The sequence below is a fragment of the Neltuma alba genome, unplaced genomic scaffold, assembly GCF_004799145.2.
Source record: "Neltuma alba isolate B1F8T4 unplaced genomic scaffold, ASM479914v2 tig00010359_pilon, whole genome shotgun sequence".
In the NCBI taxonomy this organism is placed as follows: domain Eukaryota; kingdom Viridiplantae; phylum Streptophyta; class Magnoliopsida; order Fabales; family Fabaceae; genus Neltuma; species Neltuma alba.
In genome coordinates this window covers 712,103-728,490 of record NW_021635267.1, presented here as the reverse complement: position 1 = coordinate 728,490, position 16,388 = coordinate 712,103, and positions in this window count along the sequence as shown.

Sequence of the window (16,388 nt, the reverse complement as noted above, 5' to 3'; positions counted from 1 at the left end):
TCTGAAAAGTAGCATCCTGAATGAGATTTTTGAGCTCAAGGCCATCCAATATGGTCTAAAATGATTCTAAATGAACTCTAAGTCATTCTAGAAGTAATGTGTAACATTTTTTGTATTAGAGTGGAGGTTCTGGCATAAGATAGAACGCTTTACTTAGATAAACCTACTAGATAATATGTCAGTTGAAGGGAAAGATTGACATATAATGCAAGAATCAAGATGAAGAATACTATGGATTGGGATACAAGGTCTGAGGGTTCAGTAAACCAGGGGGAGACACCTTACAGGGGTAACCATTTGATGATAAAAAAGGAAGACCTGATGGAGTGGTTGAAAATTGCTTGTCCAGGACACTCAGTCATAGGGTCTAACCTAGCACAGAGTTTAGGGGAACTCCTTAGGTTTGATTTTTGGGTGGAATACGTAGTAGTTCTAAGTCCACCAAGACCCCTGACACCTGTAGCACCTATCCCAGTTCCAGTCAGTCTAGAGATCTGTAGTCATGTTTAGCTAAGAGAGAAGTTGAAATTCTTGGCATGTTACATTAAGATAGATGTGGATCAGCAAGACTTGACCACCTACTTAGATTACTTCCAAGGGTTAAGGGTGTTGTATCATACCTATGGATAGGGCAACCCCTACTAAGATGTGGAGGACTGGATCCTGATGATCACAGACATGCTCCTATTCACACCCTTATGGCAGAATGAGTTCTGTTGTAACATCCAAACTTTTGAGCCTAAAAGTACCAAAAATAGCCTGAAATGGATAGGTTACTAGACCCCTTTTGAGCAGAAGTCCCAAAGACAAGAAAGGAAGTTAAAGTAGTTTTAGGGACTAAATTGCACAGTGAAAGTTTTCAAGGGCTCAAGTATAATCAAGTTAGAGGTTCCAGTAAAGCCTCAAAGGCCCAGAAAGAGAAAAGAGAGTAGAAACAAGCCAAGGGCTAAGTTAGAAACCTCAAAGAGAAGATTGTATGAAGTTAAGTCCAAGCAGGGACTAAACCGTAACTTCAGAAAGTTATGACCAACAGGGGTAAAAATGGAAGAGAATACAGAGAATTCCAAGAAAATCCCAGAAAATGGGAAATAATATTCTAAGTCTCTTCTATGAAGAGAAAAGATGAAAATACCTCTGAGGCAGCTTGAACGGAATTTATGAGGTTATGACCGGTAAAAAGTATACCGTTTGAGGTAATTATTTGAAATAGCAAGAGACCTAAAAAATGTACATAAAAATGAGATTAAATGGTTGAAAGGTTGTACTAATTTATAAAATTAGTCCCGCAACCAAAAGGCTAGCAAAATGGCTTTAATAAATTAAGAAGCCGATTACGCCGATAAAAGGGTATTTTAGTAAATGATTTTTATGCAATGCTTAAAGGAAGTGTTATGGCCTAAGAAAATTTATAGATGTTCTCTAGAATAAAAGGGAAATTATGGAGTAGACAGAAGAATTTTCTGAGTTTCAGAAGGCCATAAAGAAAGTCGGAGAAACGTGGGCTAAGTAAAATAAGAGGAAACTTAGGGAACAAGTTTTGATCCAATGACTAGGATCTAATCTCCCTTCTCCTCCACTACATTTGTGACACTTGGTGTCTTCCAGAAGAATGAGGTAAGGATGATGCAAGAAGATGATGCAATGATGATGTAAAAGTTAACTTAAAGTTCTAAAATTGTCCTTATCCTTTCTATTAGCCACCAAGAGCATTTTAGTCCATTCAAGCCAAATTTTTGGCTATAAATAGAGCCTCTCCCCCTTCATATTTTTGGCCAACATGAGTTTAAGTGGGGAAACTCTACCAAAATTTAGAGAGAAAAATGTAGGGGTGAAGGCCAAGAAGAAGGAACAAGATTCAAGCTTCAAGATCAAGGTATCTGATGGTCATAGCATCTGATTTGATGCCTATTTTGAATAATTTACTCTTTGTATCTGATTCTAAAATTTGGTATGATTATAGTACACTCTGTAAGCTTTAAATCCATGGGTAGAACACTTCATTTGGATATGTGTACGATTTATGGTGATTTTTCAAAATTAAGGTTTGAAATCTGAAAACAGTGTTTAAGCTTTGGAAGAGTGTCAAATTCCGTACAATTCTGGTACTTTTCAGTATAGAATTGGTTCCTGAAACTATTTTTCCTTTAAAGAGAACTTAAGGATCTTTTAGTGAGACTTGGAACCACTTAGTTTTGATTTTTCTAGAATTAATTATGAACTTTCAAAGTTGAGTAAAAATTCTGGAATTTCTGCGTGAACAGTACCCGTGAAGCAAAATTTTCAGATTTGATCTTCTTGAATCTAAGGCCATCTAAAGTGGTCCTAATTGACAAGAAATGGATCTTAAGGATGGGAAAGGATGAGATTTATGTTAGAAAAGCTAGAAAGAAAACTCTAAAAGCAAGAGAAAGGGTTGAGGTTCAAGAGAGCTAATCTTGAACTTTATGTAATCTAGTGGTCCTAATAGATAGTGTGATCATTATGACTATGTTTAGGACCTTGAAACATCTAAGAAGATGTTTCATGATATTAACCGAATGCCCACATGGTTGGAAAGTCAAGAGAGTCAAAGGAAAAGTAAGAGGAAAGCTTGAGGTGCAAGGTAGTGAACTTACCTATTGTCATTGCTTGATGTTGTATGCTTGTGTGTTGCTGTGTACATGTTATTGAATGTTATTGTGACATGTTTTAGCTGCTATAATTGCTATTCATGATGAGTAGATTATGTCTCCATGGCCATGCATCAAAAAGTCAGCTTTGAGCATGCTAATATGTCACTAATTAACAAGAAAATAAACAAGTTACGTGTAGTGCATTAGCATCCATCTAGCATGATTAATATAGTATTGTTTGCTACTGAGATTCTCCCAAATCTCACCCCCTCCCTAACCAACCGTTGAGGTCAATCAATGATCGGCAATAATGGCATGAGAAGCAAGGAGAAGATAGTGGAGAATTGTTCATGTTAATGAATGATATTATTATTCAATGTGTAATTCTCCTATTATGTAATTCATGTTATGGATGCCTATGATGCCATGTAATTAATTATAGTTTTATGGCATGAATGAAATTGTATAAGCATGAATAGGAAAGAGTAAGCCCATGTTATGTATGCCAAAAAAATAAAAAGAATTAAGGGATAAAACGTAGGTCTGGAGCAGTGAGTTTGTAGCTCCAGTTTGACCTATCAAATGAATGAGTTAAGTCACAAGATTTGGCAGACTTATAATACACATCCCAGGCTTCAAAATGAGAGGTGGATCACCTCAATTGGATGTGTACACAAGGAGATACGAATTTCCAAAGTTGAGGTATAGAAGCTGGAAGGTCCAGATTTTACGAATGAAGAGTAATATTTATTGATTAAACTATACAAATTGGGCAAGGATAAATCCAATTGGATATTTTTCCTTTAAAGAGCATCGAAATAGCTTTCTGTAGAATTTTAGAACACCCCAATACCATATTTATGGAATTAGTTATGAATTTTTAAAGTTAGGCCTGTAATCTGGAACATAAACAGTAAATAGTAACCCGAGTAATTAATTGGAATTTTTAAATCCACGGGCTTGTGTCATGATCTGCTTGAACCATAACGCTTACAAATACGTACTTTAAGGTGTTAAAGGCAGGGCGTTTCATTTTGGTATCAGAGCAGAGGTTCTGGCAAGTATGTAAACAGAGCAGAGGTTCTGGCAAGTATGTAAACAGAGCAGAGGTTCTGGCAAGTGTTGAGACAAAACAGAAGTTCTGGTAGAGGTTCTTACCAAGGTATAAGCAGAGTATTGGTTCAAGCAAAGCCTAGTATGAGAGAAAATCTAAATTCAAAAAGTAACGAGTTACTAGGATTGGTCCAACTAAGGTTAAGATATTGAGGTGTTTCCTTCAAGGGAAATAGACATAGAAGAGAAGTAAGGAATGACAAAGAGTAACCTGAGAGATAAGTAGTCACTGCTAAGAGACTCCCCCTCAAGAGAGGAATGGTTGAGCTGAGAGAGCTTGACCAGGGAATGAGTCAAAGTTGAAAGACATCTCCAGAGGGTGATGGCTAAGAGTATTATAAGCCAGTAAGGAATAGGAGTCTAGACCCTAATAGGGAAGCAGGGTGACAACCTAAGCCTTGGGTGATTGGTTAAAGGTGCTTGACTAGAATGTCACACAATAGAGATGTTGCAAGGATTAATGCCTGTTGTGTAATATGGTCACTTTATAATTAGTATATAACCATAGAAATGATTGGTTATGTCACATCCAGTACTATGATAATTAGGAATAAGAAATATTTCTAAATAATTAAGGGTCAAATGTGACAAGGAGAAATAGAAGAATTTTGGTGGAAAATAATTATTATAGTTTTCCAACCCAATTATGAAAAGTTTGACTAATTAAGAAAAATTGGTCAAAAATAATTATGAAAAAATATTTCCAAGCCTCAAAAAATTAAGAAAAAATGAGGATGATATTCTTTGAAAATTATATGGGATTATAAAATTAGTTTTATGACCAAATTGCCCTTGGAGAAATTACAAAGGAATTTAAGGACGATTTAAGCTAGTTTAAGGTCCTTTATTTGGAAAATTCCAAATAAATATTTTTAAGGAGGATAAAATCCCAAGAAAATTCCTATGATATCCCAAGAAATTATAAGAGATTATGAAATTAAAAGAAGACCCTGAAGTATCCAAGATTTTTCCCAATTCCTTTGAAAAGTGGAAAAATCATTAAAGAAAAGGAAATTAGTTTTCCTTTTTATTTAATTATTGGGAAATTAAATTTGAGACAAGGAGGGCAATTTGGAAAGATAAAAATGAGGAGAATAATTTATGGATTTGACAGAAAATAATCACAGAGGCCAGAGCACTGTAATTATAGAAAAGAAATTAAACCCGGAGTCAAAGTGCACTGATAAAACAAGACTAGAGTCTTGCAATTCAAATGGTTCACATTTAGCCATGTGTCAAGCCTTTAATGGATGGTAATTAAAGCTTTCCAAGTGTCAAGCCACCAATGGAGAGGATCTTGACTTTGGAATTTAATTACATTATGATTTAAGTTAATTAAGAGAGAGGATTAAGACTAAGTAAGCATTTGACACATGGCATATCATTAATGATGGTTGGTGGGATATTTTTGGTGCCTTAACTGAGCTTTTCCTCCCCATAATCAGACCTCATTTCTTCCTAGAGGGAAAAGAGAGAGAGCAAGAGTGATTTTGTGAAGGGATCAAGTAAAAGCAAGCATATTTGATCTTCCAACTAAGACCCAAGCTTGGTAAGTTGTTCTAAGATGTTCCTTGCCTTGTTTTATTGATTTGTATGTTTGAAAAAATCACTTCTTGTCCCTTCTTGTTGCTGGATGAAATGGGTATAGTGTAGGGAAGGAGGTTTTGTTGTTAAACATAGTTAGAACACTATGACTTCAAATGGTTTCAAGTGGTTGTAGGTTGATTTTGGAATGTTTTCTTGGTTGTGTTGCTTGAGATCCATTTCGGCCAAAGCAAGATCTGGACCCTAGAATGTGTTTTTCAAAGTTTTGAAGCTTCCATTGTGTTCAAAATGGAAAATAGTGTAGGGTAAATATAAAGAACAAGAGTTGGAAGCCATAGAATCAAAGTTACAATTTTTGGATTTTTAACCCTAATGGTCCGGTCAAGCTGAAACTAAAAGAAGGAAATTTATTTTATTAAATCCAAGTAGATATTTGGAATCTACATGAAAAATCATGTAGGAAGGAGTCAAGAGGGAATTTTTAGGATTTATGGAAACTAACTCTAAAAAATTCAAGAACAAAGATGGAAGCTTTAAGGGGTTTAGGAGTTACTTGAGTTATGTTATTGATTTTTATGAGGAATGGTTGATGATCCTTACTGCCCTTTTCTTGGATTTCCATGTTAGGGTTTGGCATTTGTGGAAGCAAGAAAGGAAAACAAGAAAATCAAAGAGCATTGGATTAAGGTAGTAAGATTTAATTAACCTTGATGTTGAGTGTTGCATTGATTGCTATGCAATTTCATGTGCTATTATGTGGTTGAACTAAATGATGATGATGATGATTATTGTATAGCTATACTCCTTGCTTTATGTGCCTTGGCTATTGCATGTTAGAGTGCTACATGTATGAGGTAAAGTAGTTCCCTATTAATAACAAAAGCTTAGAATGCTTGTAATTGATGCATATTAATATTTTGGTTGATTGATCTTGCTACTGGGATTTCTTAAAATCTCATCCCCCAAATACAATCTAACATTTTAGGGCCTAAAAATCCCAAGAGCAAGCTACAGATTGGAGGCTAAATTATGGTGTCACACCATAAAAATTCGTGGGCTTTTGGTTATCTATAAATATCAATGGTTGGTGCTGTAATCTCTAAGCAGGACGTCAGTTTAGAGCCCTATTTTATTAAGTTAATGAATGAATCTCTACACGAAATTTAGTATCCTTAGATTTGACGTTGTGAGCTTCAAATTGATATGTAGCACATTAAAAATGGCCAACTATATGATTTTTAATGATTTTTCAAAGTTATGGTTCAGAATCTGGAAAAAGGATTTTTGCCAAATGGACAGAGGTGAATTTCACAAAAATCTGAAACTTTTTCAAATGGAATTGGTTCATAAGATTATTTTTCCTTGAAATAGAATTCAAATAGATTTTTATAGAATTGTGAACCACTCCATTTTGATTTTTCTAGATTAAGTTATGAAATTTTGAAGTTGGGCTAAAAAACTAGATTTTTACCAGATGAACAGTAAAAATCCGAAAATCAGCGTTTTTCATGAATTTTTGAGCCCAAGACCATCCAATGTGGTCTAAAATGGTTTTGAGTAAATCTAGAGTGGATCTGATAGTAAGGTGTGACAGGTTAAGGGTATAGTAAGCCATTCAGAGGTATAAGTCAATGCCCTCGTAAGGGAACCGAATATCAACCTATACCTTAAGTAATTGATGTGACCTCGATAGAGGCAAGGTAACGGGATGAGATGTTTGAGGTTCGTTCAAATCCCTGAATAGAGGTAGAAATCCCTAAGGGATAGTAAACCAAGAGGAATAGAGATTAGATGATAATGAATGAAGAGTCAATGATAACCTAGATGCCAGACCTAGGTACCACACAGTAAGGTGATTAAACGTTCGCTGTGTGATGTGATGAGGGTATGGTGATTAATACTTGACCATAAGAATAATTGGTCAAGAGGTAAAGAAATTCAGAGAGAGTAAAGTGAGACAATATCCCTTTTAAGGATAGAGAGGAAAGGAAATGAATAAGAACATGATAGTAGATGGTTGTATTGGGAACTAAAGAACAGAGAGAGATAAGCAAGTTCCTGGTGATACCTAGAGCTCGATGATGCTTAGATACATGATAATGTCAGGGACTAAACAATACTCTTTTATGTCCCTAAGGTATCCAAGAGCATGCAACCATGTAACTCAGGCCATTAAAGAATCTAAGGAATGAGATTTCTATAGATAGATGCCACTACCTATAAGATTGAGTAATCTAGTGGAGAGGCTCCCTTTGATAGGGATATGGTATTCGAGGAACGTACCCTGGCAGAGATTGCATATGAAGAAAGTCTTAACCATGAAGTACCTCTCTAAGATTGGGAAGTGGTTCTCCAGATCAAAGTGACGCTGCTTTAGTAAGAGTAAGCTATCCTATGAAGGAATGAAACAAAAAGTAAGTGGTTGAGTTGACGATGCTCCAGTTAAAGCAATCTGTCCTCTCATAGGAAAAGTAGAAGCAGCCGAGGCAAGGCACAGGACGGACCTTACCCTAGAGAGAGAGAGTGAAACTGGTTAAGATAACAGAAGTGTGATATGCAAACAGATGCTCCTTAAGCTTAACAGGGTACTATAGAATATTGAAGGATAATGAGAATGTGATGATATAAGTCCTCTCTCGATGCTGTCCAAATTATTAAGAGATAGTAAGGACTGCAGAGCCCTAAGATGAGGCAGTCTGGTATTGATACAATGGCAAGTTAATGGGCTCTAGAGATGAGCTAGTGCCTAAGGATTTAAAAGGCACAAAGAAAGGAAAGTGGCCTAAGGAAGCTAAAACTAAGGGCTAAAGAAATATGGAAAGGCTAAGAATTCCAGGAGTTGACAGAAAGGATTGAGTAAGGCCTAAGAAGACAATACTGATATCTGTGATCAGTCTTGGGGAATAAGCAGTCAAGTTACTAGCTGAGTGGAGGTGACTTATTTTATTACTCAACTCTATGGTCTAAAGTCTTTTAGAGATCCTAAGATGGCTCAAATTGATGATAGTATTCCAGGGTTACGATGGATTCTGAAGAGGCTTACGGTAGAGCACAGTAGCTCCCGAGGTCGTAGTAGACCAAGCCTAAGAGAAAATGGCTGAGCCATAAGGGTAAAAGTACAGTACCTCTTTGGAAAGATGATGACTAGAGATGAGTTTAAGATACTAAAATCTCCTTCAGCGGTGGACTAATATAGAGAGAGTACCCTTGACTTGTTCCAGACACCTCTATTGTCAATTAGACTAGGCTCAATTCTATTCTAGTCAATGAAGGAAAGAAAGGAGATATGCCCTTGAAGTAAAGAGGAATGGCAGGGTATACTGCAAAGAATAGATAAAGGCCGTATTAAGAGAATCCAAAATGCCATGGTATAGTAAAATACCATAAAGACAGGAATATTGTCGTGGTATTATTATGAAAGAATGAGCCTAAAGTATAAGAAGAATGTGAGCAGTGATGACAAAATGCTTAAAAGCAAAGGCCATGCTCATGTAAATGACTAAAAAGTATAAAACAAGTCATGTAACTATGGAGCCCAAGGTTGAAACCCAGAGATGAGGTATAATGAAAAGTTGAAGAGGTCAGAGTTAAGTATAAGTAAGGATATTCTCCTCAATTAAGCTCTCATTAAAGGTAAGAATAGAGGGTTGACTCGGAATTTCGAGGACGAAATTCTTTTGAGAGGGGGAGAATTATAACATCCAAACTTTTGGGCCTAAAAGTACCAAAAATAGCCTGAACTGGATAGGCTACTAGGCCCCTTTTGAGCAGAAGTCCCAAAGACAAGAAAGGAAGTTAAAGCAGTTTTAGGGACTAAACTGCACAGTGAAAGTTTTCAGGGACTCAAGTATAATCAAGTTAGAGGCTCCAATAAAGCCTCAAAGGCCCAGAAAGAGAAAAGAGAGTAGAAACAGGCTAAGGGTTAAGTTAGAAATCTCAAAGAGAGGATTGTATAAAGTTAAGTCCAAGCAGGGACTAAAATGTAACTTCAGAAAGTTTTGACCAACAGGGGTAAAAATGGAAGAGAATACAGAGAATTCCAAGAAAATCCCAGAAAATGGGAAATAATATTCTAAGTCTCTTCTGTGAAGACAAAAGATGAAAATACCCCTGAGGCAGCTTAAATGGAATTTATGAGGTTATAGCTGGTAAAAAGTATATCGTTTGAGGTAATTATTTGAAATAGCAAGAGACCTAAAAAATGTACAAAAAATGAGATTAAATGGTTGAAAGGTTGTACTAATTTATAAAATTAGTCCCGCAACCAAAAGGCCAGCAAAATGGCTTTAATAAATTAAAAAGCCGATTACGCCGATAAAAGGGTATTTTAGTAAATGATTTTTATGCAAGGCTTAAAGGAAGTGTTATGGCCTAAGAAAATTTATAGATGTTCTATAGAATAAAAGGGAAATTATGGAGTAGACAAGAATTTTCTGAGCTCCAGAAGGCCATAAAGAAAGTCAGAGAAACGTGGGCCAAGTAAAATAAAAGGACACTTAGGGAACAAGTTTTGATTTAATGGCTAGGATCTAATCTCCCTTCTCCTCCACCACATTTGTGACACTTGGCATCTTCTAGAAGAATGAGGTAAGGGTGATGCAAGAAGATGATGTACTGATGATGTAAAAGTTAACTTAAAGTTCCAAAATAGCCCTTATCCTTTCTATTAGCCACCAAGGGCATTTTAGTCCATTCAAGCCAAATTTTTTGCTATAAATAGAGCCTCTCCCCCTTCATATTTTTGGACAACATGAGTTTAAGAGTGGAAACTCTATCAAAATTTAGAGAGAAAAACGTAGGGCTAAAGACCAAGAAGAAGGAACAAGATTCAAGCTTCAAGATCAAGGTATCTGATGGTTGTAGCATCTGATTTGATGCCTATTTCAAATAAGTTACTCTTTGTATCTGATACTAAAATTTGGCATTATTAAATTAAACTCTGTAAGCTTTAAATCCATGGGTAGAACACTTTATTTGGATATGTATACGATTTATGGTGATTTTTCAAAATTAAGGTTTGAAATCTGGAAATAGTGTTTAACGTTTGGAAGAGTATCGAATTCTGTACAATTATGGTATTGCTTAGCATAGAATTGGTTCCTAAAACTATTTTTCCTTTAAAGATAACTTAAGGAGCTTTTAGTGAGACTTAGAACCACTCAGTTTTGATTTTTTTAGAATTAATAATTAATTTTCAAAGTTGAGCAAAAATTCTGAAATTTCTGCGTTAACAGTACCCATGAAGCAAAATTTTCAGATTTGATCTTCTTGAATCTAAGGCCATCTAAAGTGGTCCTAATTGACAAGAAATGGATCTTAAGGATGGAAAAGGATGAGATTTATGTTAGAAAAGCTAGATAGAAAACCCTAAAAGCAAGAGAAAGGGTTGAGATTCAAGAGAGCTAGTCTTGAACTTTATATAATCTAGTGGTCCTAATAGATGCTGTGATCATTGTGACTATGTTTAAGACCTTGGAACATCTTAGAAGATGTTTGGTGATGTTAACCGAATGCCCACATGGTTGGAAAGTCAAGGGATTCAAAGGAAAAGTAAGAGGAAAGCTTGAGGTGCACGGTAGTGAACTTACCTATTGTCATTGCTTGATGTTGTATGCTTGTGTATTGCTGTGTACATGTTATTTGAATGTTATTGTGACATGTTTTAGCTACTGTAATTGCTATTCATGATGAGTAGATTATGTCTCCATGGCCATGCATCAAGAAGTGAGCTTTGAGCATGCTAATATGTCACTAATTAACAAGAGAATAAACAAGTTACGTGTAGTGCATTAGCATCCATCTAGCATGATTAATATGTTTGCTACTGAAATTCTCCCAAATCTCACCCCCTCTCTAACCAACCGTTGAGGTCAATCAATGATGGGCAATAATGGCATGAGAAGCAAGGAGAAGAAAGTGGAGAATTGTTCGTGTTAATGAATGATATTATTATTCAATGTGTAATTCGCCTATTATGTAATTTATGTTATGGATGCCTATGATGCCATGTAATTAATTATAGTATTTATGGCATGAATGAAATTGTATGAGCATGAATGAGAAAGAGTAAGCCCATGTTATGTATGCCAAAGAAATAAAAAAAATTAAAGCAAAGAGATGTTAAGGGATAAAACGTAGGCCTGGAGCAGTGAGTTTGTAGCTCCAGTTTGACCTATCAAATGAATGAGTTAAGTCACAAGATTTGGTAGACTCATAATACACATCCCAATCTTCAAATGAGATATGGATCACCTCAATTGGATGTGTACATAAGGAGATATGAATTTCTAAAGTTGAGGTATAGAACCTGGAAGTTCCAGATTTTGTGAATGAACAGTAATATTTATTGATTAAACTGTATGAATTGGGCAAGAATAAATCTAATTTGATATTTTTCCTTAAGGAGCATCGAAATAGCTTTCTGTAGAATTTTAGAACACCCCAATACAATATTTATGGAATTAGTTATGAATTTTTGAAGTTAGGCCTGTAATCTAGAACTTAAACAGTAAATAGTAACCCGAGTAATTAGTTGGAATTTTTAAATCCACGGGCTTGTGTCATGATCTCCTTGAACCATAATGCTTAGAAATACATACTCTAAGGGGTTAAAGGCAGGGTGTTTCATCTATCACCTGGATTAGATATTGGGATGCGATGTTGAGGAGTGGATCTAGAGCCTTAAGGGCTTCACTATATCCCACTTTGTGTAGTCAGTTTCACCTTTGTAGCACTGACATAGGACACGTTTTGGTGCAGCTTGAAACAACCTTCTTAAATAAACCAATAAATTTAACTTTTTCATAGTAACTTTAAGAAATAACTTTTTATAACCAAACCATACTAAATACAAACTCAAATTATATCACAATCATTTACACTAACTAATTATATAACATTGTTATCCGTGATAGAAAAGAGCAACACCCAGTCATACATCCTATCACGGATAAAAGAATTTTTCCTAATTCATTCAAATACAAATTATATAAAAAAAGGATCAATCTTATCTAATATGGTTATAAAACAACATATAATATAACTCATAAATCAAAACATGAAGAATTAAATCTTAATTCATACTCTATAATAAATTCATAAACATATCACATGTGATCCTAGGCCTCTGGCCAACTACCAGCACACATATCACAATAGTACAACTCAAAGGACATAAGACATAATAATGTATTAATCAATTAAAAATAATTTATCCTAAGGTGGCAATATACGGGAAACAACATAACTCATAAAGCGAGGAGACGCTACAAGTCATTAATGTAGCTTTACTCCTCCTGAGCCTTCCCTAACGTCCCTCCTCTAAAGCTTTCACTTGAAAGATGTTAAATAATAGGGATGAGACAACGTCTCAATAACTAAATCCCTACCTATCACACACATTAGCATGGGCTAGCGAGGTGTCAGGTGAGATACACAGAATTAATAATAGTATATAGACATTTATTAACAATTAAACTCACAATAACCATATAAGTCAAATATTTTTGCAAGTCTCATACAACTGATAAATTTAAAAAGGGATAGCATGTTTTTCATTTTATTTAAAAGATATAAATATCAAATGAAGATACCATGTCATATGCAATCCATAAACCCAAATCCATCCTTATATCCTCCTTATTTTCACTGACTGGACCCATGGGCTAAGTTCTTTTCATTTAATTGGCTACTCTGACAAGCTCACTACACGAGTGATATAGACCGGCCAAAGACCACAGAGCACTCGATAGACCATGGGAGTGTCGCAGTCCCTTGAAGAACTAGTGGGACAATAATAGTGTCCAACCATAGAGCTCCATATGGAGGCCGATACTACATGATAAGTATATAAATCTCAATAACCCCAATCTTCTCCTTCCCCCACCTAAACTAGATGCACAAGATTCAAAGTAACACATTTATATGCATAATCAACCGAATTTCAGAATAACACCTCAGAGTCATAACCATTAATTCTAACAATACAAATGATTTCAATCTTTTTCAAAATAGTATCCCACAAGACAGTTTATACAAAACATAATATATGTATAAAATCACCCACCAACCTTATACAAATGCATATAACAGATAGAAATTTAGTTACCTGGTCTCTTAGCTAACAGTCAAGTACAAACGAGGCCCGTATTCGAAAATGCCACAATAAGGTTTATATCTACAATTGAAATTAAAACATTATTTCTATAATGTTAGAGTAAACTACTCATAAATTTTTAACCTTTAAAGCTCCCTCTAATACCTTCAGCTATTACTTGAAATTCTAGCTTAACAGGCTTTTTCTCAAGTTTGGGGTAAGAACATATATATGATGATTTATATTCAATTCCTGGGTTCCCTTAACTTGCATTATCTTTAATTATTAAATTATATCATTTGAATCATCAAATTCATTTCCTAGACAGAGAACCCCAATTTATAACATATGTTTTATCTTCGAAGGACTTAGACAAATAGATTTAATACGAGCTAAGTTATTCTCACTACAGAAGCTAAGCCCTTAATCTGACCATTGAATTTAATTTCCTATCTATCATGATACTCTCCTCTAAATTGTGGCTCAATCTAACGGTAAACAAACTTAAAAATGCTAATTTACTATTCAAGACTCTATCTGCTAAATAAAAAAAAATAGGTTGAAAACGTACCTAATAACTTGTAACCCGGAGATTGAAATGATGATCAAACCATTGAAACTAATAAGTATGAATTCTAGGACTAGCCGACCAAATTACAGCCCAATCCAATGGTTCACAAATTCGTAAACAGCACTTTACTACGACTATCTCAGTTTTATGCGAAAATTATTTAATTCATCTTTAACTCTCCCCTACTAATACATATATACATGCTCCTATAGCTCCCTCTTCCCATCATTTAGTCAATGTGGGACTTCTTAACATTGCTATTTTATCCATCTTTCTATCATTTAGTCAATGTGAAACTTCTTAACATTGCTACGAGCAACAAAACATTTGCCTAGATCGGCAATGCCAACAGTATACCTCAATAGCATCCAACAGTGGATGACATGCTTTTTCAAGCACAATCTGCCATCCTTCGATGGAGTAATTGACATCCAAGTAGCAGAGGACTGGATCATTTGCTTGGAAAGGATTTTTAAAGTTCTAGACTGTCTGACTAAGCGGAAAGCCCAAATGGCAATTTACAAGTTAGAGAAAGATGCCAACTGCTAGTGGAAGAATACTGAACTTATTCTGATGCTCAGAAAACGAGGATGACATGGGAATTGTTCTTGGAGTAGTGTTATGAAAAGTACTTCTACGGTCAATCAGGGACGAAAAGGAAGCAGAATTCCTAACCCTGAAGTAGAAGGATAACGAGTCATTCGATGAGTACCTAGCTAAGTTTATCTGTCTCTCTCTCACTACTCCAGTTACCTACGTTACCGGGAGATGATGAGGGGTAGATGACCAAAAAGATGATCAGAGGACTGAAGTAGTCCTTAAGGGAGATGGTTGCTCCCAGGCAGTTCGAGCACTTCAACATAGAGGCTTGCCGAATTATAGAGAACAGCTTGAACCATCATTTGATGATTGAGCCTACTCCCAAGTTAGAGAAGAGAGATCAGGGTGGCACCTCTTCTAATGCGAATAGGAAAAGGAAGAGGCCATGGGACAACTGAAAGAGTAAGAGGGGAGGTAAGCCCTCAAATAGCAAGGAATGCCAACCTGCAGCAAGAGTCAGAGTGATAGACCATGTATGACCAGACAGAATGTCTGCTACAGTTATAGTAAGCTTGGACACTTCTCGAGAGATTGCCCACAAAGTATAGAGAAGGCAAGGTCACGCACCGAGGACAAGTATTTGTCATCACAGGGGAAGAAGCCCAGAAGTCTCTGGAAATGATCCAAGGAATGATCATTCTTAACAATTCCCCAATGATTGTAATGTTTAATTAGGGTTCTAGTCATTCTTTTATTTTGTATGCCTGAGCTAAAAGACTTGGCTTGATTATGAATACGTTGCCTTATGACATGCATGTGTCCACACCAACGCAAATAAGGACAATTACATCCGATGTGTGCTTAAACTGTATAGTTGGTTATGAGCACTGTTATATTGCCTTAGAGTTGATATATATGCCTTCTATGAAGTTGATATGGTGATGGGATTGAATTGGTTGTCTTCCTATAATGGCAAGCACAAGACCCTAATCCTACCCTCAAGAGAAATAGAGTTAAATTTGAAAGTTAAGTTAAACTTCGTAGCGGATGCCCAAACAGGTAATGGTTCGATAAATGAAGCTACGTAAGACTAGCAGAGGTTAGGAGAAAAGTGTGATTCATCATGATAAACCAAGGGAATTAGTGGCGATGGACAAATACTAAGTGATTACCAAAAGAGGTGGTAACTTCCATCATTGCAAACAAGGATTTTGGTCACGACGAACAAACACAATAACTCTCAAATGTTGAGGTGGTATCTCAACGAGACACAACGACTTTTAGAGGCCATAAAGAGTAAGATAAGTAGAAGTCAGGAAGAGAGCAGTAGCCACTATTTAGAGTTATCAAATTCGCCCTCAAAAGGAAAAGAAATGATAAGAAGTTATACAACACAATTAGGGATTGAGTCTATACACCACTAAGAAAGTACAGTGGTGACCTAAGCTAGATAAACTCTTATAGCCTCGTTAGAGCTAGGGCACCATGATAGAGTAGCTATCTCAAGTCCCCAAATAGATGAATAGGAACTTTGAGATAGTGAAGTTAAGATAGAGAGCCCTAGTGAAATGTCTTAAGGATCAAGAAGAAGAGGACGAGACAGATAGCTATACAAGGAACTAGCTTAGAGGTTGGCATGTTCCCCTTAATGCTAAAAGATACTTAGTCGCTTGGGCTTTAGGTTGAGAGGCACCCTTGTCAAGGGATAAGGTCTTGGCCAGGAATCTTCCTAGAGAAAATGGGAATTGGTCCTCCAAGTTAGAATTGATGTTGCTCAAGATGGAGCAAGGTATCCTATCTGAGCGGGAAAGGGAAGCAACTGAGGCAAGGCAAGCAGAGTGACCTTACCCAATAGAAGTATGACTAGCCAAGAACAAAGCTAGGCTTAGATGTATCTGAGCTTAGCAGAGTA